Consider the following 26,882-nt stretch of genomic DNA (forward strand, 5'->3'; position numbering starts at 1 on the left):
CAGACGATGCTACTGAGAGGGACTGCACTCAAACTATTTCCCTTCCGTCCTTAGTTAATGCCGAGAATGGTGGCGCATTGGTTAGACACCCCAATGTGTGCTTCGCTTATCAAACACCATTCCTTATCTGATTTATGTTAGTTATTTTTGTGTAAGATTTATCAGCTAGTTTTAGTTACTAAAGGTTTAATAAAACCTGTTATTATTTTGAAAATTTAAATACGCTGCTGTTCTCATTCATACTCTGTGGGACGGCGGGTAAAAGTTAATCATTTGTTTGTCCGCCGTTTTTCTCACGCGAGCCTGACTACTAATCTTGTTGTCAGCCAGAAAGCGAAGGGAAACAATACTGACCTTAGCTTCCAGTCTGCACAACCACATTCTGGTCCAGCCCACTGAAAGAAACGTTTCTATCAAAAATGGCTCTGAGCACTATGCGACTTAACTTGTGAGGTCATCAATCGCCTAGAACTTAGAACTAATTAAACCTAACTAACCTAAGGACATCACACACATCCATGCCCGAGGCAGGATTCGAAACTACTACCGTAGCGGTCGCTCGCTTCCAGACTGTAGCGCCTAGAACCGCACGGCCACTCCGGCCGGCTAAAAGTTTCTATCCTCCTATTTCTTTGCGGGATCAGGAATATGATTATAAATAAAAGTATAAAGTTCCAATCAAAATTGTATTGCGTTAAGTTTCTCACATACAACACTTGGAAATTCAATATTTTCAACTGAAAGCAAGTCTTTCTATTCTGACAGCACATTTAGCAGTTCAGAGACGACCTCTATGGTAGTTTCCTACCAGATTGTCTTTCGCCCTGACTAAAATTACTCAATGAAATACTGCCTCTCGGGCTGTATTATTATAGGTTCCGGAGCGGACGGCAGAGGGAACATGTGTTGCCTATGGCTATCTGCATATTGCAGCAGCCTCCGAACGATCGCTTTCTCGGGCACATAAACTTTAATAATAGAGTTACAAATTACTTCAGAACCCTCTTAATTTTTATTTGTATTCAGTTAAGTTGTTTGAAATCACCGAAAAAGTTTCAGCTCGCTAGAATGAAAACTTTGCCTTCTAGAATTTTTATGGTGGAACTAACGGTAGATCGTTACCTCTGAACCGTATGTTTACTAGAACTTATGTCGGTAGTTATTAATACTACGACTCTCAATTTTGGTATAGCTCTATCATTTGGAATGTTTTATCATCCACTTAAAACAAAATTCTCTATCATTAAAATTAGAGGTACACAATATACACAACATTTGAGTACATTTCAGTTACAAAATTGGTTTTTACTTAATTACTCAAAAACTATAAGAGGTAGCTTAACTTGGTCTCTCAGTTATTATTTTTGGGGTGAAATGAAGTATAAAACAAATTTTCATGTTTCCATTATTTAGCGCCTTTGATTTTTCCTATAAACGTGGATTCCGGTGTTAATTTTTGTTCTATGTGTCTGGAAACCTGCATCACTTATTTATGAGTTCTAAAGACACCTTCTGACCAAATTCTGAATTTCTAGCTTTATTATTTAGCGCCATTTATTTTTCTCTTGAAACGGCATTTTCACGTAAACTGGTAAGTCTAGAACATTAGGACTTGGTATTTGGAATATCATAACACTAAACTATATTTTAACAAAGTTTTAAACATAAATTTTGATTTTTAATTTGATGCTTAATTGTGGTGCAACACTTGCGCTCTACGCAAAGACGCGTTAAGGTGACGTGGCGCTGCTTGCAGTGAACTGGGGCAAGTCCCGGCACACTCGCTCGCCTCTGTATCTCACACGTGATACAGCGCTTGCATTGCTTCGACTGCCTCTACTATTCACCGTTTTATTTTATTGTTGTGGTATGTGAGTAGGTTCTTTCAGACATGCGTGTATTTATGATTAAAGTGAGGGACGGCTTGCAAATGATGTTTGCAAACTTAAAAAAATACCTTACTTGAGCTTTTTTAAACGGTGAAAGATTAATTTTCTTGACGGTTAAACGAATAAAAATGGGTGTCTCTCTTGGTGATTATTGTGGGGCTTGATTAAGTAGTTGTCAAGAAGTAGGGAGGAATGAGAAGAAAGATTTTTGAATTTTGAGAATAGAGTTGTCGGTAGCTGTGGATTTGGTGTATCCTGTGATAGAGTTTTGTGTGGGTAAGTGTTTGCAGAAGAAGATGAGGAGGAGCAAATGGGGAAGATTCTGATCTTCCGTGGTTTCTCTTAAATTATTTGGGACGAAAACTATAATGGTTTGTTCTGTTGTGACCGTAGAAAATTTTGATTTTTATTCTTGCTTTTGTGACCAAAATAAGAGTCCAGGCTCCATAGGCAAACAGCCAGCCGACATTAAGAAATAGTCCACCAGGACGTAGGGATAAGATAAACTTGGAGGCTGCCAAGTATGACTTGTTGATCAAATAACTTTGTGTTTGACTTCCTGCCAGAGGAAGCAGCATGAATCAAACTTGCGCAATGGAAGAAGCAAACACCAGGGCGATAATACAGCAAGAGAGAGTGTCAGTCACGTGCGGAAAAGACCCGTGTGGAACCAAATTAAGTTGTGTGCAGCTAGAAACGAAAGTGCCCTGTGGAACCGAAGGAATTCTTGCGCAAGCCAACCAATTAGAAACGAGAGTGTCGTGTGGAACCATAGGCATTCTTGCGCAATCCGATTACTTAGAAATGAAAGGGTCGTGTGCAACAAATTAACTCGTGTGCGCCCAAGTACATGAGAAACGAAATAAAAGGCCAGGCAGTGCAATAGCTAGAGGCAGAGATTCAGATGCAGATTCAGAGCCAGTGCCGGCAGTTTGGAGATTCCACAGTGAGACGCCAGCGGGGCGGAGTAGGCCCGTAGCAGCCGATACAGCTGATAAAGACTTCAGATATGAGAAGACCGACTCTGGTGGACACTCAGGAACTGCCGGTCAAGTAGGATTTTTAGAGTTTCATTGGAACAGTGTTGAACAGTGGCTGTCAGTCTTTGCCTCAATTACTTAGAGAGATTTCAGTGCTAACCAAGAACAAGTGATTGCTTTGTACTTGTTTCTTATATCGACCAGCAATTAGCTTTGAAGAAGCAAGTCCGAATAAATATACTGAATCTTACTAGGGGTTTAAGGTCCAATACCTCACATAAATATATGTGAGAATAAACTTGATAGAACCTAACCAATCTTTATTGCAATTCTGTAAGATATTTTCAGGAAACTTATTTGCTTCAAACCAAGGAGATTCTCTCCCTCTCATCTCCGATATAAAGGTTGACAGCAATTTATAACTAACCCATTGTCGTTAACGTCCCAATTGCCCTACACAGTTCGCACTTACATCATTCTGGTATAGTGAGGCTGTGCCAGGGCGCGACAGTTCATTAAGTGTACTGTGACTGATGTGTGAAGAACCAAAAAAATCCGTATTTGTTTGCTGAAAACGAATGATTTAATTACTCCTTAATTTTTTTAAGGAACGGCATGGTAGTTTCTAGTGCCTTATTCATGACTTTGATAAGTCTGTAAGGAAATTCTCGTCTCTTCTGCGGGACGATCCACAGCTGAGTGTGTGTCGGGCCTCCGGTCTGCAGCAGAGCCATCAGCAGTTGGGTGGGGGGAGGGGGGTGGCGAGGTTTGGCGAGCTTCCACTCAAGCGCGACCACTGCCACTGCGGGCCGGCGGCTGTCGTGCCAGCCGATGTTAACAGTTGTTTTCCTGCAAAGTTTTAAATTACTTCTCATCACCTTGTTCCTGTCTGTGGCGCGGCGTGGCCACAGGCGGCGCGGTTGCGAGGAAGAGAGCGAATGCGATAGGCGGGAGGGAGAGGGAGAGAGAGAGAGAGAGAGAGAGAGAGAGGAGATGGGTTAAAATTAAATTACTTGAAAGAAAGTTAAGGCAAGCGTTAGGAGTAGATTAACCCTACGTTGGCGGCAATTAACATTAAGCGGCCGGCCGGCCGGCGCCGCCAGGAAGACGAGGGCGCTTCGCGTCTCGCACGCGAGATAGCGCCACTGACGGCCGCAGTTGTCACCAAGTGGCGCCGCAGACTGCCGTCTTCCGTGGGGCGGGCCAGTCCGACACCGACTCAAAGGAAGGCCTCGGCGCTTGTTCGTGACGTCACGTCAGCTAGGCACGGCGAACGCCAGGTCTGTTGCAGGCATACTCGTAATGGCGCTGTCTCTCTCTCTGACACAGGAAAATGTTAAACTATTGGCGGTTGTTGACCGACACACATTGTTCTGAGAGATTTCTGCAATCAATTAATTGTGCAATTCATTACACTTCTTAACAAATAGTGTACTCCTCAACTTAAATTTCCACCTGTTTTAAGGATTGACGTACAAAAACAACTTCATGGTCCAGCAGTAACAGAATTCGTGCTTCTTTACCTTATTTGTAAATCTGAGGAAGTTACGTTTGTACTCGGTTGCTTTTACAAGAAACTGTGAACATATTGGTGCTCTTCTTTAGGTATCTTGGTTGACTGCGGGGTGAGGAGCACTGAATGTTAATGAAATATCTTGCGATTGTACACTTTGGGGGAGGGGGTGGGGGACAGAAGAAGAGGCAAAAGAGAGATACTTGTTTTATCAAATAAATTTTTTTTAAGTTACTCCTTTCAGTTGTCTTTTCTAATGTGCATGTTTAAAAAAGTTTAAGTTTCTAAGAGGTCCATGATTAAAGAATTTGTTGCTAGCGCACTCGAGCAGATGTAATTTCGTTGGATTGCTCACGCCCTGCCTGCGATATGTAAGCTGTAAGAGAATCTCAGACCAAAGAGCAGTGTTGTATGCAGTTGGAGTAAGTAGTTGCTAGCGAGCAGTCGTGTGTGTGGAGTTGGTTAGGCCGGTCGTGGTGAAGCGATGGCGGAGCCTGAGGTAAAAGCAGCCTGGCGCATATGTAGTATTGTTACATCAAGTCCCATGTAAATGTTTCTAAAAAAATCTCTTAACAATAATCTTTCTTATAAAAAGTAACTTTTGACAATCACTCATCTCAATTTAAAGAATTTACTATTTTCCCCAATCCATCGTCATCCCGATTATTGCTAAGAAAAATTAGATCTACTTTTTATACATGACAAATCTATCGGCCAGCATTGCACTGGGCCGTGCCAGAAAAAATTATTATAAGAGCAGATATATATGCGTTATCCGGCGACTTCATTGAGGTAAGAATTTTCATTTTTTTATTCAGAATGATCTTTCCGGACCATGACGCAGCGCTGCTGACGTCCAAAATTTACCAGTTTAAATTCACAGTCAATTATTGAAAGGTTATAAGTGAGCCACAATTTTTTTTATTGAGAGATTAGTCACATTTTATTATTGGTAGGTTACGCAATTTATTTATTGGGAGGTTACGCTAAATGTCAATGTTATAATTATATTTTTTACTGTTGGGAGTTTTCGGAACTTTTACTGTTGGGAGGTTACACTAAATGTGAATATTACTCATATTATTTTTTTTTTTTTTTTTTTTTTTTTTTGTGAGGAGGTTACAAGCTCAGCAGTATTTTCGATGTATGAAGCTATTTTGTTTCCTGTTTAGAATTCCTTTCGTTGAAAACGACTGTAATCTAATGACTGGCAACAGTTGGACATTTACACATGTAAATTAGTTCACATTTCCAGTGATGATGTCAAACGAAAATAAATAAATAAAAAAAAGAAACTAGTTCATTGTAAAGGGGTTGGGGTAAGTTTCGATAACAAAATGGATCAAGTAAATATACACTTACTTGAACGTAAATTTTCCGAAGCTTGCATTTGGGGCAAAGCATCTTCTCATATTGATCTACGTTTGTTTCGACAGGATTCAGTAATACAGAACTATGATCTTCATTTGTAGCTTTACGATAGTAAGAAAATCTTTCATCGAATTAAAACTGCAGACTCCAAAACAATACCAAACATTTTGTCCAAAAATTAGAGATTTATAGTGATAAGCACGCCCAGGCGTTTCTGCCTGCAACAGACCTGGCGTTCGCCGTGCCTAGCTGACGTGACGTCACGAACAAGCGCCGAGGCCTTCCTTTGAGTCGGTGTTGGCCAGTCTCGGGTGGAGAGTTCGTGCCGCCTGTGAATGCGCGGCGAGGCCCCCGAATGCGCAAAGGATGAGTAAATCGGCGTACAATCGTATATCAAAAGGAGAGTTTCACGCAAGTGCCAAACACGAAGACATCAATATCCCCTTTGTCCGCATGAAGATGTGGTGAAGTTGGTATAAAACCTGGTAGTTAAAGTAATTGGCAAAAGTTGGAAATAATTTTAATGTCCCATCAGAAAGCAATAAGTTATGAATTCCGCAAACATTTACATATACATCTACATCTACGTGGACACTCTGCAAATCATATTTAATTGCCTGGCAGAGGGTTCATCGAACCACCTTCATAATTCTCTATTATTCCAATCTCGTATAGCGCGCGGAAAGAATGAACACCTATATCTTTCCGTACGAGCTCTGATTTCCCTTATTTTATCGTGGTGATCGTTCCTCCCTATGTAGGTCGGTGTCAATCAACAAAATATTTTCACATTCGGAGGAGAAAGTTGGTGATTGGAATTTCGTGAGAAGATTCCGTCGCAACGAAAAACGCCTTTCTTTTAATGATTGGCCGCCGGTGTGGCCGTACGGTTCTAGGCGCATCAGTCTGGAACCGCGTGACCGCTGCGGTCGCGGGTTCGAGTCCTGCCTCGGGCATGGATGTGTGTGATGTCCTTAGGTTAGTTGGGTTTAAGTAGTTCTAAGTTCTAGGGGACTGATGACCACAGATGTTAAGTCGCATAGTGCTCAGAGCCATTTGAACAATTTTTTAATGATTTCCAGCCCAAATCATGTGTCATTTCTGTGACACTGTCTCCCATATTTCGCGATAATACAAAACGTGCTCCTTTCTTTGAACTTTTTCGATGTACTCCGTCAGTCCTACCTGGTAAGGATCCCACACCGCACAGCTGTATTCTGAAAGAGGACGGACAAGCGTAGTGCAGGCAGCCTCCTTAGTAGGGCTGTTACACTTTCCAAGTGTCCTGCCAATAAAACGCAGCCTTTGGTTAGCCTTCCCCACAACATTTTGTACGTGTTCTTTTTAATTTAAGTTGTTCGTAATTGTAATACCTAGGTATTTAGTTGAATTTACGGCTATTAGATTAGACTGATTTATCGTGTACCGAAGTTTAACGCGATCCTTTTAGCATTCATGTGGATGACCTCACGCTTTTCGTTATTTAGAGTCAACTGCCACTTTTCGCACCATTCAGATATTTTTTCTAAATCGTTTTGGAGTTTGTTTTGATCTTCTGATGACTTTATTAGTCGATAAACGACAGCGTCATCTGCAAACAACCGAAGACGGCTGCTCACATTGTCTCCCAAATCGTTTATATAGATACGGAACAGCAAAGGGCCTGTAACACTACCTTGGAGAACGCCTGAAATCACTTCTGTTTTACTCTATGACTTTCCGTCAATTACTATGAACTGTGACTTCTCTGACAGGAAGTCGCAAATCCAGTCACATAACTGAGACGATATTCCGCAAGCACGCAATTTTACTACGAGCCGCTTGTGTGGTACAGTGTCAAAAGCCTTCCAGAAATCCAGGAATGCGGAATCCATCTGAAATCCCTTGTCAATAGCACTCAGCACTTCATGTGAATAAAGAGCTAGTTATGTTTCACAGGAACGATGTTTTCTAAACCCATGTTGACTGTATGTCAATAGACCGTTTCTTTCCAGGTAATTCATAATGTTCGAGCAAAATATATGTTCTAAAATCCTGCTGCATATCGACGTTAACGATATGGGCCTGTAATTAAGTGGATTACTCCTACTACCTTTCTTGAATATTGGTGTGTCTTGTGCAACTTTCCAGTCTTTGGGTACGGATCTTTCGTCGAGCGAACGGTTGTATATGATTGTTAAGTATGGAGGTAATGCATCAGCATACTCCGAAAGGAACCTAACTGGTATACAGTCGGGACCAAAAGACTTTCTTTTATTAAGTGATCTGAGTCGCTTCACTATTCCGAGGATGTTTACTTCTACGTTACTCATGTTGGCAGCTGCTCTCGATTCGAATTCTGGAATATTTACTTCGTCTTCTTTTGTTAACGCATTTCGGAAGGCTGTGTTTAGTAAATCTGCTTTGGCAGCACTGCCTTCGATAGTATCTCCATTGTTATCGCACAGAGAAGGCAATTGCCTGTTATTCTTAAATACGGTGTTCCTTATTATAATGAATATCTGAGTGTAACTTTGGATGAGTACCTCAGTTCGGCAGAAAATACTGTCGGCGTATGCAGGAAGGCTTCCGCTTATCTCTGCCAATTCACACATACGTGAATGTCTGAAGGGTACTGCAGAGTAGACAGGCACTTAATATAGTATTTCACGCCTAAGAAGAAGGCTTCCCCCCATCTCCCCTTTACGAGATTCCCAGTATCTGTGCGAATGTAGGATGCAGGCAAAACTGCACTATGTGTAAGTTTGGCTCTATTTGGTTAAGGTGACCGCGCGCGTAAATCCGGAACTATAGATTGGCCTTCCGGTCCACCATAAATGTAGTCACCAATAAATTGTGCAGCTGGATTTGAAACGTGAACTTGTACAGTCATCACGACTGCTACGGTCGCAGGTTCGAATCCTGCCTCGGGCATGGATGTGTGTGATGTCCTTAGGTTAGTTAGGTTTAAGTAGTTCTAAGTTATAGGGGACTGATGACCACAGCTGTTAAGTCCCATAGTGCTCAGAGCCATTTGAACCATTTTTTTGTACAGTCATTCGTTATTCCGACCTTCCACTGCTGTGATATAATCCAACTCGGCACGAGTATTGTGAATTCTTTTAGCACTAGCCATAAGTGCTTACGTGCGTTACATCTTCACCAAATTCGTCAATTTGACTATGTCAGTACTTAATACACAGCTAGATTGGTTGCGGCCAGACAAATTACGTGACTACGACACTCTATTTCTGCTTCATTGACTCCACAGAACGCATGCACACCAGTAACCGGCATCAGAGATTGGGTACGTGTTATCTTAACCGAAACACAAGCTCTCACATATCTAGAACTGCGCCCATCTCAAAAACAAAAATGTTCACATATTCTTATATTGCTCCCGTTTGACTGGAACAAGCTACCCTGTACTCTGCGCACAATTCAATGCCCTGTTACTTTTAAGAAGAGGGTGATGAATTTTTTTCTGCCAACATAATATTTCCCCAAAAAATTGAGTTATGAAAGCCAGCTTTCTTTCCCTCAGACAATAAAGCAAACCCTTTGATCCTTTTCTAGATACGCTTCTTTCACTTTCCATTTCCCTGCAAGTCACACCCCATTCTTTTCCCCATCTTCATTAACGATGTTCTTTTGCCTTTCCGCCTTTTCACTCATGTCGATTTCTACTAGCGCTCATATTTTTAGTCCAACTGCCATTGTCGTTATTGTTTTACACTTAATGAACGAATTTCTAAATGATGTGTTCCAGATTAGAGGTAGCTTACAACCTGATTATACACACATCAAAAAAAGTTTTGCATCACCTCCGTTCCGAGAGTTCCGGAACCTGAACATAAAATTGGAATATAGATTAACATAATCGTTTCTGCCTTTTATATTGTTCATGAAAACCACACATTACATGTTGTACCACCATACAGCGAGACCTTCAGAGATGGTGGTCCAAATTGCTGTACACACCGGTATCTCTAATACCCAGTAGCACGTCCTTTTGCATTGATACATGCCTGTATTCGTCAAGGCACTGTTGCTCCAAATTGTCCCACTCCTCAATGGCATTTCGGCGTAGATCCCTCAGAGTGATTGATGGGTCACGTCGTCCATAAACAGCCCTTTTAAATCTATCCCAAGCATGTGCGGTAGGGTTCGTGTCTGGAGAACATTCTGGCCACTCTAGTCGAGCGATGTCGTTATCCTGAAGGATTCACAAGATGTGCACTATGGGGGCGCGAATTGTCGTCCTTGAAGACGATTGCCTAGCTAATATGCTGCCGATATGGTTGCACTATCGGTCGGAGGACTGTGGCTGCACGAAAAGCATTATTAAACATGGCGGCGTTGCTGTCAGGGTTCCTCTGAGCCATAATCCGTAGGTAGCGGTCGTCCACTGACGTAGTATCCCTTGGGCGGCCTGATTGAGGCATGTCATCGACACTTCCTGTCTCTCTGTATCTTCTCCATGTCCGAGCAACATCGCTTTGGTTCATTCCCAGACGCCTGGACACTTCCCTTTTTGAGAGCCCTTCCTGGCACAAAGTAACAATGGTGACGCGATCGAACCGCGGTATTGACCGTCTATGCATGGTTGAACTACAGGCAACACGAGCCGTGTTCCTTCTTACTGGTGGAGTGACTGGAACTGATTGGCTGGCGGACCCCCTCCGGCAAATAGGCGCTGCTCATGCATGGTTGTTTACATCTTTGGGCGGATTTAGTGACATCTCTGAACAGTCAAAGGGTCTGTGTCTGTGATACAATACCCACAGTCAACGTCCATCTTCAGGAGTTCTGGTAACAGGGGTGATCCAAAACTTTTTTGATATGTGTAGTAATGACTGCAACATAGAATACACCGTGGAAAAAAAGGCAACAACAAGAATGAGTTGTACAATATAAACGAAAGTTAGTTGTCGTGTGTCTACATCAGAAAGATGATGTCTATTCATATTTCGTGCCAGTCGCGTAAGAGTGGCTCTACTAATGCCACTATGTGGGTTAAAACCTTGTTTGTTTTAAATACATGCGTAACGGTCGTGAGCGTTAATTACCTTTGAGGTTGGACGTCATGTTAAGTGAAGAATACCTTTAAGGCTACAAAGACGCCATTATCAACACCTCACTGAGTTTGACCGAGGTCGTGTAATAGAGCTGCAAGAAGCTGGATGTTCCTTGTCCGATACTACAAAAAGCCATTGTATATGAGTTCTGGCAGTGGTGGTCACCAGAATGCAGTGGAAAGAAGACGGGGCTCCGGACGGCCACGTTGCATTACCGAAAGGGAAGACCATCGCGTTCGGCGTTTCGCTCTGGCGCATCGTACTGCATCTGCAGCAGCAATTTCTGCAGCAGTTGGCAATACAGCCACACAAAGGACCGTTACAAATAGGTTACTTGAAAGACAGCTCCGAGCCAGACACCCTGTAGCGTGCATTCCACTGACTCTAAACCACCGAAATTTGCGACTCCGGTAGTTTCAAGTGAGATCTCATTGGACAATAGGATGGAGGTCTGTTGAGTTTTTTGATGGAAATTGGTTCTGTCTCGGTGCTAGTGATGGCTGTGTGTTGGTTAGAAGCAGACCTGACGAAGGCCTGCAACCAACCTGTCTGCATTGTAGACACGCTGGACCTACCCCTGGTGTTGTGATCTGGGGTTCTATTTCGCATGGCAGCAGGATCACTCTCGTGGTTATATTATGCACCCTGACTGCAAATTTATACGTCAGTCTGGTGATTGCATCTGTTGTGCTCCCATTCATGAAAAGCATTCCAGGGGGTGGTTTCCAAGAGGATAACGCTCGCCCACACACCGCTGTTGTAACCCAACATGATCTACAGAGTGTCTAGTGTTTCCTTGGACTGGTCGATCACCAGGTCTGTCTCCAGTCATGCGCATACCAGTATAAGACATCAACGGACGGTAACTCCAGCAGTATCCACAAACTGCATTATCCATCTCTGTACTGACCGACGAGGTGGAACAGGGATGGGACTCCATCCCACAAATTGACATCTGACACCTGTACAGCACAATGCTTGGATGCTTGCATTCAACTTTCTGGCGGTTACAGCGCTTATTAATGTACCAGATTACACATTTGCAATGTCTTTCTCGCGCTTACATTAACCTGTAATCTTAGAATGTTAATCACTTAAATTTGTTACCTAGACACATGTTTTCCCGAAATTTCATTAATATACTGCGGCGGCGCGGTTCTTTCCGTCCCTTTATGACGGACCCGCACTTACCTATGAACATTGTCTCAGCAGATCATCAGTAGGAAAGCCGAGTGAAACCTACTGTGCTTTGACGTGAACCAGGCTGCAATTAAAGTCACTCCATCATTTCCTGTCAGAGAGGTCACAGTTCGTAGTAATTGAGGGAAAGTCGTCGAGTAAAACAGAAGTGATTTCAGGCGTTCCCCAAGGTAGTGTCATAGGCTCTTTGCTGTTTCTTATCTATATAAACGATTTGGGAGACAATCTGAGCAGCCGTCTTCGGTTGTTTGCAGATGACGTTGTCGTTTGTCGACTAATAAAGTCATCAGAAGATCAAAACAAATCCCAAAGCGATTTAGAAAAGATATCTGAATGGTGCGAAAAGTAGAACCTAAATAACGAAAAGTGTGAGGTCATCCACGAGTGCTAAAAGGAAGTCATTAAACTTCGGTTACACGATAAATCAGTATAATCTAAAAGCCGTAAATTCAACTAAATACCTAGGTATTACAATTACGAGCAACTGAAATTGGAAGGAACACATAGAACATATTGTGGAGTAGGCTAACCAAAGACTGCGCTTTATTGGCAGGACATTTAGAAAATGTAACAGACCTACTAAGGAGACTGCCTACATTATGCTTGTCCGTTCGCTTTTAGAATACTGCTGCGCGGTGTGGGACACTTACCAGACAAGAGTGACATCGAGAAAGTTCGCCGGCCGAGGTGGCCCAGTGGTTCTAGGGTCTACAGTCTGGAACCGCGCGACCGCTACGTCCGCAGGTTCAAATCCTGTCTCGGACATGGATGTGTGTGATGTCCTTAGGTTAGTTAGGTTTAAGTAGTTCTAAGTTCTACGGGACTGATGACCTCAGAAGTTAAGTCCCATAGTGCTCAGAGCCCTTTGAGCCAAGTCTAACACATGAAAAGCAAACAAACTTAATTTAAAGACGGCTGAAGGCCCATGATTTAAGACTGCAAGTAAAATTAATTAATGAAATACAAGGCAGAAGGTTTTATCTTCAATTAGGCTGAAGGTGCCACACAGTCTGATAGTTGAAAGACAAGAACTTTAATTCAAAAATGGCTGAAGGCCGATAACTTAAAACAACTAAATTAATTTTTATTAGGCAGCAGGCCCAAAGCTTTATCTTTAAACAATATTTTACACGGGCTGAAGGCGCAAACAATCTAAAAATTTAACAAATAAGGAATTTAAATTTTAAAGCGGCTGAAGGCCCATTATTGAAAAACACAACTACAATAAATTTTCAGAAGGCAGAAGGCCCAAAGCTTTATCCAAATATATTTTAAGCCATTTTGAGAAAGTGCAAAGAAGGGCAGCACGTTTTGTATTATCGCGAAGTATGGGAGAGAGTGTCACTGAATTGAAACAGGATTTGGATTAGACAACATTAAAAGAAAGGCGTTTTTCGTTGCGACAGAATCTTCTCACGAAATTCCAATCACCAACTTTGTCCTCCGAATGCGAAAATATTTTGTTGACACCGACCTACATGGGGAGGAACGATCACCACGATAAAATAAGGGAAATCCGACCTCGTACGGAAAGATATAGGTGTTCATTCTTTCCGCGCGTTCTACGAGATTGAAATAATAGAGAATTGTGAAGGTGGTTCGATGAACCCTCCGCCAGGCACTTAAATGTGATTTGCAGAGTGTCCATGTAGATGTAGATGTAGATGAAGAGCAAAAGCTGCTGACATAGGGTTATGTAAGGGAATTTAGCAGTTAAACCTGAAGGCACGGTATTAACAGAAGGTAATACTGATCTTCTGCGTTCGACCAGACAGATTTTCAATGTACGTGTGTCATTTACGCGGGGTGGGCGAGAATGAGATACGGAACCACAGCTTCCGTGGATGTCATGCCACACTACACTGTGACCTTTGGGCGTTGTTGACTTTACTCAACAACCATTTTCGGATCAACTGTTGCCCAATAATAACAAATTTGACGGTTAAAAAGCCCCCAACATGATACACGGCTTAATCTGACCACAGGATATTACCGAAAATATCGGACCAGCCTTCAAACTGACTAGTAAATATATAGTAATAATGACTCAGATTGCATTCACAATTCTATACGAGCTAAACATGTTTGTGGGCTGTGCCATAGGCTTCTCTACCTGGTGCGGCGAAGTGAGAACGTCAGGTGTCATGTCTGCTCACAGTACATCAGTACGTGGTACCCGCCGTGTATTCCAGGGGTCGTGATATCGAGTGCCTCCTTTGATCATAGACTACACCTCACACAGAGATCTTCATGAGATGTTCAAACAAGTTTACTTGAATCTACAATACAGAATTTTCTTTTATTGTAAATTTTGCAAATAGATGTTTCTCATATCTTTGCGAAATTGGTTTTCCCACTGAGAACGGAGTTTGAGCACAGGTTGAATTTAAAATAAAGATTGTTACAAAAATTAGTTGAGTGATTTTAATTACTTAACGTAGAGTCTTCATACATTGTAAACTGCCAGAAAAAATTGGTAGCATACAACCTATTAGAAGTTTCCAGTTCACTCAAGATTTGTTGTCGCAGCAGTGCATTTGGAGTACATGAAATGCTTACATTTACGGATCAATAGCACGAGCGGTTCTGAGGTACCGGGTATCGCCACATGCTGAAACACCCACATTAGTAAGAGGTGTACCCTCCACGGATGGCAATGCAGGCACATACTCTGGCATTCATTCGATCGTACAGATGGCGAATTCTGTCCTGGGATACTTTATGCCTCGCCTGCTCGACTTGTTCACGTAGTTCTATAAGAGTCGTTGGTTAACGAGTCGCACGAGTCACTTCTCGTCCCATCATATCCCACACGTGATCAACTGGACACAAGTCTGGAGATTGTGCTGGCCAGGAAAGTTGCTGCACATGTTGCAGAGCACGTTGTGTTTCGCGGGCAGTATGTGAGCCAGCATTACCCTGTTGGAACAATACATCACCTTCCTGCTGCTAGAACGGAAAAAGAACGTATCTGTCAACATTATGCACGTACGAGGCGATGGTTAGCGTCCCCTCCAGAAACACCAAAGGTGAAAGAGAGTTGTTTTTGCATCCCAGAACATACGACCTGGTGCGGGACCAGTGTGTTTTGGACAAATGCACTCTACGAGACAGCGCTCACCAGGTCTACGTCGTACGCGAAAACCACCATTACTTGTGTGCAGACAAAATCTGCTTTTCATTGCTATCCTCTTACGACACCAGCTGAGCCATCCACATTGACGCCGTGGCGTGAGTGGAAGATGGGCTAGAGTTACGCGTGCTCGTAGTCCCAGTGCTAATAATCGGTTAGCTACAGTCCGTGTTTGCACGTCTGGGCTCACAAGCCCTATTATTTGTGCTGTGGTAGCTGTGTGAACTTTCACTGCTGCCTTACAATACGACGATCCTGGAGGATATCAGTGTTGCGTGGATGTCCAGAACCATATCTACGGGTGTGAGAGTGTTCACGTGACCACTGATACCAGCACCGTTGCACAAATGATGCATCACGTCCACCTTGTGTGGAAATTATCCGAGAGGACAATCCCACCCTTCGGAAGGCCACAATTTGATCCTTTTCAAAATCGCTCAGTTGGCTGTAGGAACCACGAATGCATCTCTGTGGCATGGCTGCATGCCTGCTTCACATGTTTGCACCACACTAAGCCTTCCTGCTTTTTGTTCCCTTATTGTAATTTCATTTCTCTGCCCCATATGGGCAGGGGAGGGCTGGCAGTGATACAGTCCACCGCTCTTCAGCCAATTGGCTTTACAAAAATACAGATGGGTGATTACATAAAAAGTGGGGATTAAAAGGGGGACATAAAAATCACAGTAATTTGAGATGATAGTTACAGTATACACTAAGATGGGGACATGCACTGGGTGACAGTTAAAGAGTCGACATAAAGTTAAAAGAACACAGCTGAAAAATCAAAGTGCACTTGAAAAAAAAACCACTGGAGGCAAAAACAAGTTAAAAGTCGGCCACAGGATAAAAATCACACAGAGTAAGACACTTAAATAAAACACAGCAATCGTGAAGAATAAAAAACTGCTGGTAGGGCCCTGCTGAGGGACTGGTGGCTGGAGAGGAGGGAAAAAAGGGGAGGAGGGGGCGGTGGGGGTGAGGGAAGTGGAAAAAAGGGGCAGGAGGCGCACCAAGAGGCAGGAGATGGGCAGGGTGGGAGATGAAGAGGGAAGATAAGGCAGGAGGGAGTTCAGAGACACTGGAGCACAGCGGAGGGAGGGGGTGTAGGAGGGGGAAAGCTGCTCAGGAGAAAGGGGGAGAAGAGGGAGCTCTGAGGAGGAGGCAGGAGGAAGGTGGTAGGAGGGGTAGACATCAAGGTGAAGCTCATCATCTGGGAGGGGTGGGTGCTGGAAGTTGCATTAGGAAAGGAAAAGTGTGGAGATGGAGAGAGGGTTGAACACAATGGTAAAGGTGTTGCAATGGGCTAGGGGTGGAGAGGAAGGGGGACACCCAGGGGTGGGGGGGGGGCGATCGAGTCAGCAGACAATATACAGGGTGCAGACATGTTCAAGGAAAAGGAGAAGGTGGGGGAAGGGGATGAGATCATAGAGGATGCACATGGGGGATGGAAGGCGGATACGGAAGGCGAGGCCAAGTGCATGGCGTTCTAGGATTTGGAGGGCTGTGTAGAACCTGGGAGGGCGGAAATCCCACAAAGCTGGCATAACAAAGGATGGGGCGGATCAAGGATTTGTGCATGTGAAGGATGGTGGAAGGACACAGTCCCCATGTCAAGTGAGACAGGAGTTTCAGGAGGCAGAGTCTGTTGTGGGCTTTGTGTTGGATTGTAAGGAGATGGGGAGTCCAGGTGAGGTGGCGGTCAAGATTGAGCCAAGGTATTTGAGGGTAGGAGTGAGTTGGATAGGACAGCCATAAGTGGTTGGGTAGAACTCATGCAGATGGAAGGAATGGGTGGTGCAGCTTCTGATGATCGCCTGGGTCTTGGAGGGTTGATACTAAGGAACCACTGGTGGAACCAAGTGGACAGCTGGTCAAGGTGAGTTTGAAGGGTACGTTGGGACCGTTGTAGGGTAGAATAAAGGGCTAGGAAGGCGGTGTCATCAGCAACTTGGAGGAGATGAACAGGCAGGTGAGGTTTGGGCATATCAGCAGTGTACAGGAGATAGGGGAGAGGGAAAGAATGGAGCCTTGGGGCACGCTGACAGAGGGATAGAAGGTACACGAGTTGGAATTGTGGATAGTGACAGAGGAGGGACGATGGGAGAGGAAGGGACAATGAGATGAACGAAATTCATGGGGAGAACATAGGTCTGGAGTTTGAAGGGAAGCCGAGGATGCCATATATGGTCGTAGGCGTTCTGGAGGTCAAGGGAAACAAAGATAGTGGAGCAATGGGTGTTAAGTTGGAGGAGCAAGGGCAACTAGGAAGAATGGGGGGTTCCTTGAGGTGGCAGCAGGTGACACCATCATGACTAGGGTCAGTGTTGCATTTGGAGTGGAGGACGAGTATGATGTCATGTGCAGTGATGGGAGTGTTGATGTCTGAGGGGGGTAACTGATCCAAGTGCTGGAAACTAGGGGCGAGCAGTGGGACAGAGGTATCAGTACAACCAAGGACGGTGGGGAAGAGAGAGTAATCAAAATGGGGATCATTGGGAATGGAGAAGACCTCTGAGATGTGGCAAGCAAAATGGTTAGACTTACTGCGGTTGTCAGAGATTGTAATGGAGCATAGGGTAATGTGCAGTAGGATGGCTACCAGTAAGGCAGTGGAAGGCTGACCAGTATTTGGAGGAGTTGACAGGGAGGGTGAAGTTGAGGCATGTGCATGTCTGGTGCCAGTCCTAGCATTTCTTTGCTGTAAGGAGGTTCTGGATGTGTCACTGTAATTGCCGGTGGCGGATGAGTGTATTCCAGTCACGGGTGTGGACAAAGGAGCGATAGTGCCTTTGGGTTTCACGAAGAAGGACGGCCTGTGGAGGAAGTGTATGGCGGTGAGGGTGGATGAGTTTTGCAGGGACATGGGCCTCCAGAGCGTCAGCAATGGTCTTCTGGAGGAAGGAAGAGGCATGGGTGACGTCAGCGGGATGGTAAAAGGTGAGTGGGTCACTTTCGACCTGTGAGGCAATGGATTCCTGGTAGGCATTCCAGTCGGTCCGGCGGTAGTTGTGGATGGAATTTGGAGGGGCAGCTAGGCGGGGGGCTGCAGGGGACCACAGGCAGAGGAGACGGTGAGAAGGACAGGGAGGTGGTCACTACCAATCGGAGTGAGGGCATCCACAGCGATATAACCAAGGAGGTTGGGGAAGCGAGGATAACATTGGGGGTGGAGTTACTTTCAGGGTAGGTGTGTTGTGGGAGAGGAACAAAATCACCATGGAGGGTGGCAAGGAACTGATGCCACTGCCAAAAGGTGGCAGGGTCATGGCTGTGGTTGCTGAGGTTGGTGGCAATCACAAAGGTGGAGAAGGTATGGTCAACATGGGAAATTTACTCAATTTCCGTTTACGCACTACCTTATCATGTACATTATTAGACATTTTCTTTGATCTGTCTGTTTCTTGCCTCAGGTCTTAATACATACACAGGCTATAAATTCTTTTTTCTTCATTATTTGAGCACTGATTACACTATTCAGTTTTAGAATATATTGGTTTCTCATATATTACTTTGGAATATAGGATGTGTATTTGTCATAAACGCTTATTTTGTAGTCTAATTAACGCGAAACTGTCAGTGAGAGGTTGAGCTTCATGCTTTTGTGTATACATTCAATTACAGTATGAACACATTCCTAATTAATGTAAAGTTCGTTGGCACTCACAATCTTAGTTAATTAGCTAATGAATAGATCGTTGAAACACAAAATCGTAATTATTTACGAGTTTTCGTTTTGTGATAAAATTTAGATAATTAGGAACAGAAAATCATAAAGAACACCGATTAGCAGAACTGAAAAATCCTAAAAGTTAGGAGCGTGTGGCGGAGTTAAATGCCGAAGAATCGTGTTCGCAATAACGAAACGGTGCCAACAGTGAACGGTAGTACGAAGTGTATACTAACGTCTCTTTCTAGGTACAGTTTTCATTAAATTCTGTAGTGAAACATAGTTGTGAAAATGGTTTTGCCAGGCCGTTCTAAATTATTTTACCGAAAAGAAGTTCGGAATAATACTTGAACTATAGATTTCGGCGAGTGGTCCACTAGGAGAATCCACATACCTTTCATGATATGTCTCAGATTTAAACCTGACGCAGCACACTGCCAACTACGTCATTGGACACTATTTCCATTTGCAGTGTTTAAGCAACAACCAAAAGTTGCCTCTATTTCGCGGCACTTTGTTGAATGCTATACTAGGGAGTCCAAATGGAAGACAGATGGCTCTATTTTTGGGGACTAAATGTATTTCATATATGGTCACATTCTAGCTATAACGTAACGTTTTACGGTAAGGGAAGTTGATGATCTGGAGAGTTTCGACAAAAACATTAAAGAGAATGCCACAAACTTGTAGGAATACGCTACGGTGCCAATACGTCGCTCAAAAACGTCTTGTTTGGACGGAGACAAGAACCAGGAGCGACAAACTTGGACAGCTTTTAGTCATACCGAAACATCTATATACCATGTTTTTACTAGAACTTGAGCCTGGAGACTTGAGTTCTTCTTATTATCTAACATGGAAGTTCAATCAAATGTCCTGATGCCAGCCCAGTGAATGCTTACTAAGTCGAAGCTTTAAAAACGACATTTGTAACAGTACAAAACTGTTGAGGCTCCCGTGGTCAATTGTTGACGTACTGCGTCTTGTCTTTTGACTCGTGATCTTCGACTGATCTACACTACTGGCCATTAAAATTGCTACACCACGAAGATGACGTACTACAGACGCGAAATTTCACTGACAGGAAGAAGAAACTGTGATAGGCAAATCATTAGCTTTTCAGAGCATTAACACAAGGATGGCGCCGGTGGCGACACCTACAACGTGCTGACATGAGGGAAGTTTCCAACCGATTTCTCATACACAAACAGTAGTTGACCGGCGTAGCCTGGTGAAACGTGGTTGTGATGCCTCGTGTAAGGAGGCATCACGTTTCTGACTTTGATAAAGCTCAGATTGTAGCCAATCGCGATTACGTTTATCGTATCGCGACATTACTGCCCGCGTTCGTCAAGATCCAATGACTGTTAGGAGAATAAGGAATCGGTGGGTTCAGGAGGGTAATACGGAACGCCGTGCTGGATCCCAACGGCCTCGTATCACTAGCAGTCGAGATGACAGGCATCTTATCCGCATGACTGTAACGGATCGTGCAGCCACGTCTCGATCCCTGAGTGAACAGATGTGGGCGTTTGTAAGACAACAACCATCTGGACGAACATTTCGACGACGTTAGCAGCAGCGTGGACTATCAGCTCGGGAGACCATGGCTGCGGTTACCCTTTACGCTGCATCACAGGAGCGCCTACGATGGTGTACTCAACGACGAACCTGGGTGCACGAATGGCAAAAAGTCATATTTTCGGATGAATCCAGGTTCTGTTTACAGCATCATGATGGTCGCATCCGTGTTTGGCGACATCGCGGTGAACGCACATTGGAAGCGTGTATTCGTCATCGCCATACTGGCGTATCACCCGACGTGATGGATTGGCGTGTCATTGGTTACACGTCTCGGTCATCTCTTGTTCGCATTGACGACACTTTGAACAGTGGACGTTACATTTCAGACGTGTTGCGACCCGTGGCTCTACCCTTCATTCGATCGCTGCGAAATCCTACATTTCAACAGGATAATGCACGATCGCATGTTGCAGGTCCTGTACGGGCCTTTCTGGTTACAGAAAATGTTCGGATGCTGCCCTGGCCAGCACATTCTCCAGATCTCTCACCAACTGAAAACGTCTGGTCAATGGTGGCCGAGCAACTGGCTCGTCACAATAGCCAGTCACTACTCTTGATGAAGTGTGGTATCGTGTTGAAGCTGCATGGGCAGCTGTACCTGTACGCGCCGTCCAAGCTCTGTTTAACTCAATTCCCAGGCGTATCAAGGCCGTTATTACGGCCAGAGGTGATTGTTCTGGGTACTGATTTCTCACGATCTATGCACCAAATTGCGTGAAAATATAATCACATGTCAGTTCTTGTATAATATATTTGTCCAATGAATACCCGTTTATCATCTGCATTTCTTCTTGGTGTAGCAATTTTAATGGCCAGTAGTGTAGTTTAATGATTCTTCTGACGTTTCGTCAACACTTGTGGCTGGCACTGTCAAACATTCTCCCTTCATTGCGGATAGTGAAACGTCAGTAAAATCTCACATAGGAACACCGGATCTTTTTCTTCGGAAATGAAGAGCAATGCACAATATCTGTCACTCCGGAACTATATGATGAGAAGCTGCAATCTTTTTTTAGAATTTGGTTTCCAAAATTATCTTCCACCTTCATGTTGTACTGTTTGAAGAAAATGGTGCAGCATCGCTTAGTGCAAGACATTCATTCTCATCTGAACCAAAATCGATCAGTAACACTAATATTAGCTTTCTGGTTCCCTTAAAATCGGCGCCTCGTTCTGCACCTGTAACACGTACAAGATGGAGGGGAAAGTCTGCGGTAGCGTTCCCTGTGCGAGTTTCAAGCCGCGATAAACGACGGTGTTACACGCGGCAACCCGATCCCAGCCGACCCGACCCGACACGGCACGACGAAGCTGCACGACATGGCGCTAATTTAACGCTCCATCAGCGGGTCGCGGCCGCAGATCATCTGCGCCAGATTATCCGCCGGCCGAGTGTTTAGCGCCAACGTTATTATAGCTCGTAATTACATTAGCACCGAGCTCGTACTTAATGCGTTGGCATATTTACTGCGGTGTGTAACTCGCTGCTATTTCAGGGAACTTTGCTCCAGGAAGAAGCGCGCTCACCGTTGTACGCTTAGCACGCGATGAGAAGGACAAAGGACCTCAGTGGTGACGGCTTATTTCCTTGGGGATACCAGGATGAAAAAGAACCAGCATTTAGAAATTCCAACATTGAAAATGAATTCTCAGCTTGTAATAAAACTGGTTATGGCGAGATAAAATCCACTAACCGATCTTAAATAATACGAAATGATTGGTTACTAAGTTAAAGAGACTTAAAACCTAGAAATCCACCACCAAATACCTATACTAAATGTATAAACATCAACTTATACATGGTGATTCACGAATATATGCAAATACGTTAGTATGTTATTCTACAAGTAAAACTAAAGAAAGAAGTTCATACAAACGTAGGTCCGCAAATGCATAGTTACGGAGTTACGGTTGATAAAAAAAATTTTGCCCTAAATTTAGCAATTTCGCTAATACGAAGCCATTGCAGAACTGTACGAAGTTAATGTAAAGCACGATTTCCATTTATTTTGTTGTTATTGGTCTGATGAATCTATTAAAACATGTCCTAGACGCGTATCTGCAGTAGTTTTCCAGAACATCCAAAGAAGCAAAGAAGTCATTTTGTAAAATTTTTAATTTATTAACTACTTGGCCCAATTTCTTTTTTAAATTCCAGAACATTGCACAAAGTTTTCAACAGAAGTTGACAGAATTTAATTTTCGAAAAATGATGATAATAACGTTAACTGAAACTGTATGAATGTGGCAGATAATCTGCTTTTATTAATGCCATGGCACACGTGAGTTCATGTAAAACAGGAAAAAAAAACCCTCAGTGGTAAGGAAGTTGTACAGTGTACATACAACTTCGCAAACGTTCACAATAAATGTTCAAAAATATCTCCACCGAATTTAATATATTTAGCTGCACGTGTATGAACAGATTTTGTTGCTCGTTTCAGTTTCACAGGGTTGTTCCTAATTTCGTCTATTGCATTCATAATGCAAGCAAGTAATGCCTCACGTGTATTGACTTCGTCCTCGTACTCTGTATCTTTCGTCCATCCCCATATACAAAGATCCATTGGTGATAAATCGGGCGATCTGGGAGACCACAGACACGTAGCACCACGACCAACCCATTTCCGAGGAAAATGTTAATTTAAATGTGTATTAACGACGTTGGTGAAATGTGGAGGCGCGCCGTCACGTTGAAAATACATTTGCGATCGCGTAGCAAGTAGAACATCTTCGAGCAAGCGGGGCATTTCTTCTTGAAAGAACTGTAAGTATATCTTGCAAGTTAGACGTCCTGGGAAAGTGAATGGTCCAATAAAGAGTGTGTTGATTATACCAATCCACCCATTTATGCGTTGGAAATTGCGTTGCACTGTTGCATGTGGGATTGCTTCAGACCATACGTGCTCGTTATGTAAATTGTTTATACCATCTGGAGTAAATTGAACCTCATCAGTAAATAAAATGTATCTGTGTAACTGCCGATTAGTATTTAACCTGTTGCACAACACAAAGCGAAGGGCAGGATCTCACGGATGTGAATGATGCACTTTTTGTTTATGGTAAGGATGCAGATTATTGTACTTCACTGTACGCCATACGTTAGATTGTGAAATGCCTAATCGTTGAGAGATACGTCGTGTACTGGTACCCGGGCTACGTTGAACAGCATCCATAATATCCTCATCATCGTCTTCACGTATCGAGCGCTCGTACTGATTACGAACGCTAGGTAGAGAACCTGTCTCCCCTAACTTCGAAATACTCCACTAATGGTTCGTGCATTCGGAATCCTCCGAGTTGGATAACGTACGCGATATTCTTCAGCTGCAGGCATAGCATTACCATCACATCTGCCATAAATAAACACCATATCGGCGTATTCCTCTGTTGTAAATTTGAAAGGCATAGCTATTTCATAAATAATCTACAATCTACAACAGTTACTATGTGGTTTCATTAAATACACTGTTGTTACTATGTTGCTTCACTGAACAATATAGAAAACTAACTTCTTTAAAGGTTAGGAAGCGACTGAAACAACTCACTAACGGTTGCCAACAATGACATAAACGTTTCTACGTTCTTAATTGAAAGTAAACAAATTTACTTGTATAATAATCTCTGCTTTTCTGGATGTTCTGGAAAACTACTGCAGATACGTCTGGGACATGTTTTATTAGATTCACCAGACCAATAACAACAAAATAAAGGGAAATCGTGCTTTACTTTAATCTCGTACAGTTTTGTGGTGGCTTCATATTAGCGAAGTTGCTAAATTTCAGGCAAAATCTTTTACTACCGCAACTCTGTAACTGAACATTTGCGGACCTATGTTTACACGAACTTCTTTCTTTAGTTTTACTTGTAGAATAACATATTAAAATATTTGCATATCTTCGTGAATCAAGCGGTATAAACACTTTATATAATGACTATGATTATTATGGACTTCTTAAGAAGATAGGTAATGATAAACAATTACTTGTAGTTTGTTTTTTCGTTTATGCTCCAAATACGATTTTTCATGACTAGGTCGATATACGGCGTATTTTCTTTACTACGTATTGTAATAGGTAAATCTTTGCTCTTCTTCAGTACGACTATGAAGTAGGAGTTATGTATGTGTTGAGTTAGCATGGAGGTTGAATTTAATTGTACTGTGAAGTGAAATAACTAAAATTATGTCTTTTCGACAACAGAAACTCAACCAGCGTTCATATTACTTAAGAAACTGATGTAGAGCATCCCCTTGACCAATATATGAAGTTGCATTGCAGAATTCAGCATGGTCATCGATTACGAGCCTACAACTTTCGACATAACAACGAAGAACAATAACAGATGAGTACTATGAAAACTGTTTATTTAAATTCTTCCGTTGCTACGTCTTTCTGCCGTGTGTCGCTATCTTGCCGTGGCGAGTGCTGTGAAATTGTGACCGGATGTCCAAATTTAAACGTACTTCAGAATTAATGAATCGACTTTGAGTTATAAGAGGGTGGAGACTGGTAGAAACTGTAGACCAATGAACGTTGTGGGCAGATCCATGTTTAATTGTATTGCTCCTCTGGACTCTTATCTCATTTGCTCTGTCCGTGTATGAATCAAGAAAAAAAAAAGAATGACAAAGTATTGTTATATGCTTCTGTGAAGCGAACCGTACGTGGTTCATCTTTACTTATTTTGAATGCAATGTACGTTAAAACTCTCATGTTTAACTGCTCTCTCATATGTCTTCTTACCACACATTAGACTTGCCTTCTATAGAACTAGAGCCAGCTGTTACATTTGAGTGGCATTCTTTGGTTTTCAGCTATGAGTCTAGCTTCCATTTGTGACAGCCAGATTGACGACAACATGTTCGTAGACGACCTGGAGAAAGATCACAGAAATCTACGATTCTCCAACTCCTGGAATCACGCTGTGGGGAGTAATTGCATAAACCAGCGAGACTAATTTGGTAATTGTTGAAGAAAGTCTGTGTTTTCGCCACTATGTTACAAGACTAATAATCTTGTTGTCACGCCTTTCATGAACAATGTAGCAAGTGGCATAATCCAGCCAGAGAACGCAAGACCCCACACTACAGTCCATACCACAAATCTTTTGAGGAATATAGGGGTCCTTGGCTTGCTTGCTGATAGATCACTCATAAACCATGTCCTGGCTGTAATGGAGAGACGTATATGGTTCAAATGGCTCTGAGCACTATGGGACTCAACTGCTGTGGTCATCAGTCCCCTAGAACTTAGAACTACTTAAACCTAACTAACCTAAGGACATCACACACACCCATGCCCGAGGCAGGATTCGAACCTGCGACCGTAGCAGCAGCGCGGCTCCGGACTGGAGCGCCTAGAACCGCACGACCACCGCGGCCGGCGGAGAGAAGTATACTTTTATATCAGTCTCCAGTCAGCAATCTTCCTGAACTAACACAGCATGTTAATTCGTCAAGATGAAATTCGGAGTCTTGTTTGTTTCCATGCCGAAATGAATACAAGAGTGTATTCGTACCTGTGAGAGTCACACCTCATAGTGATGTTAATGAGGGTCAACAGTTCCTGAATGATTAAAGCCACTTCATACCCGTTATGTAATGAACATCTCCACAAAGTTAGATAAATCTCGGACTGGTGCTTCATGGTATAATATATTAAATTCCCGTCAGCAGATTCCTTTCAGACATAAACTTTGAGATTAATTTTCATATACATGGATAAATTTTGCTTACATTACCCAAAATCACCTTACTATATTCCGGTTAAATTCAATTACGTTGAGCGATCTTTCCTTTTTTTTCATCAGTGTTTCAAGACAGAGTGACATCACTAAAAAGTCGAGTTGGAAACAACCAGTTCAGGATACAGTTCACTGTCAAATTCAAGACAAAATTTTTGTTTGGAAGAATACAGTCTCGCGGTAATATCATCGAGTAAAAAGTTCTCCGGTTTCTAAACGCGTCAAGTAATTAAAGTTGCAAGAGCTTTCAGCCAAGTATTCTTTGGCCACTGTCAAGTGGCATGGCTGCCAGTGGGCTGCTCATACGTCCCTTATATACGCTAGCTGCCGGCTGTGACGTCACTGGTGCCTGCGGCATCGTCATTTACGGGCATATGTTGACACGTGCTCGATGCGACCGTTTCAATTGCGCGATCGCTGGATCGCATGTCGCGCTGAGCTGCAGGCCACCGTCTCTATTTAGGTTGTTAATTGATTATTTTTACTTCAATGGCTTCTTTAATTCCACAATTCCAGAAGCGATTTGCGTGATCCATGACGGATGTATCTTCAAATTTTATCCGGCGTCCGTTTTCTAATTCATGCTTGGCTAAAGCAGATTTCTCGGTGTACCGCAGACGATAAAACCTCTCATGCTACTTCCTGCGTTGTTCCACAGTGCTTACTGTTTGTTCGACATAAGACTGGCCACACTCGCAAGGTATCTCGTAGACTCCAGGTGTTCTGAGATCTGTTACGTCTTT

This window comes from Schistocerca americana, chromosome 2, assembly GCF_021461395.2.
Source record: "Schistocerca americana isolate TAMUIC-IGC-003095 chromosome 2, iqSchAmer2.1, whole genome shotgun sequence".
NCBI classification, from domain to species: domain Eukaryota; kingdom Metazoa; phylum Arthropoda; class Insecta; order Orthoptera; family Acrididae; genus Schistocerca; species Schistocerca americana.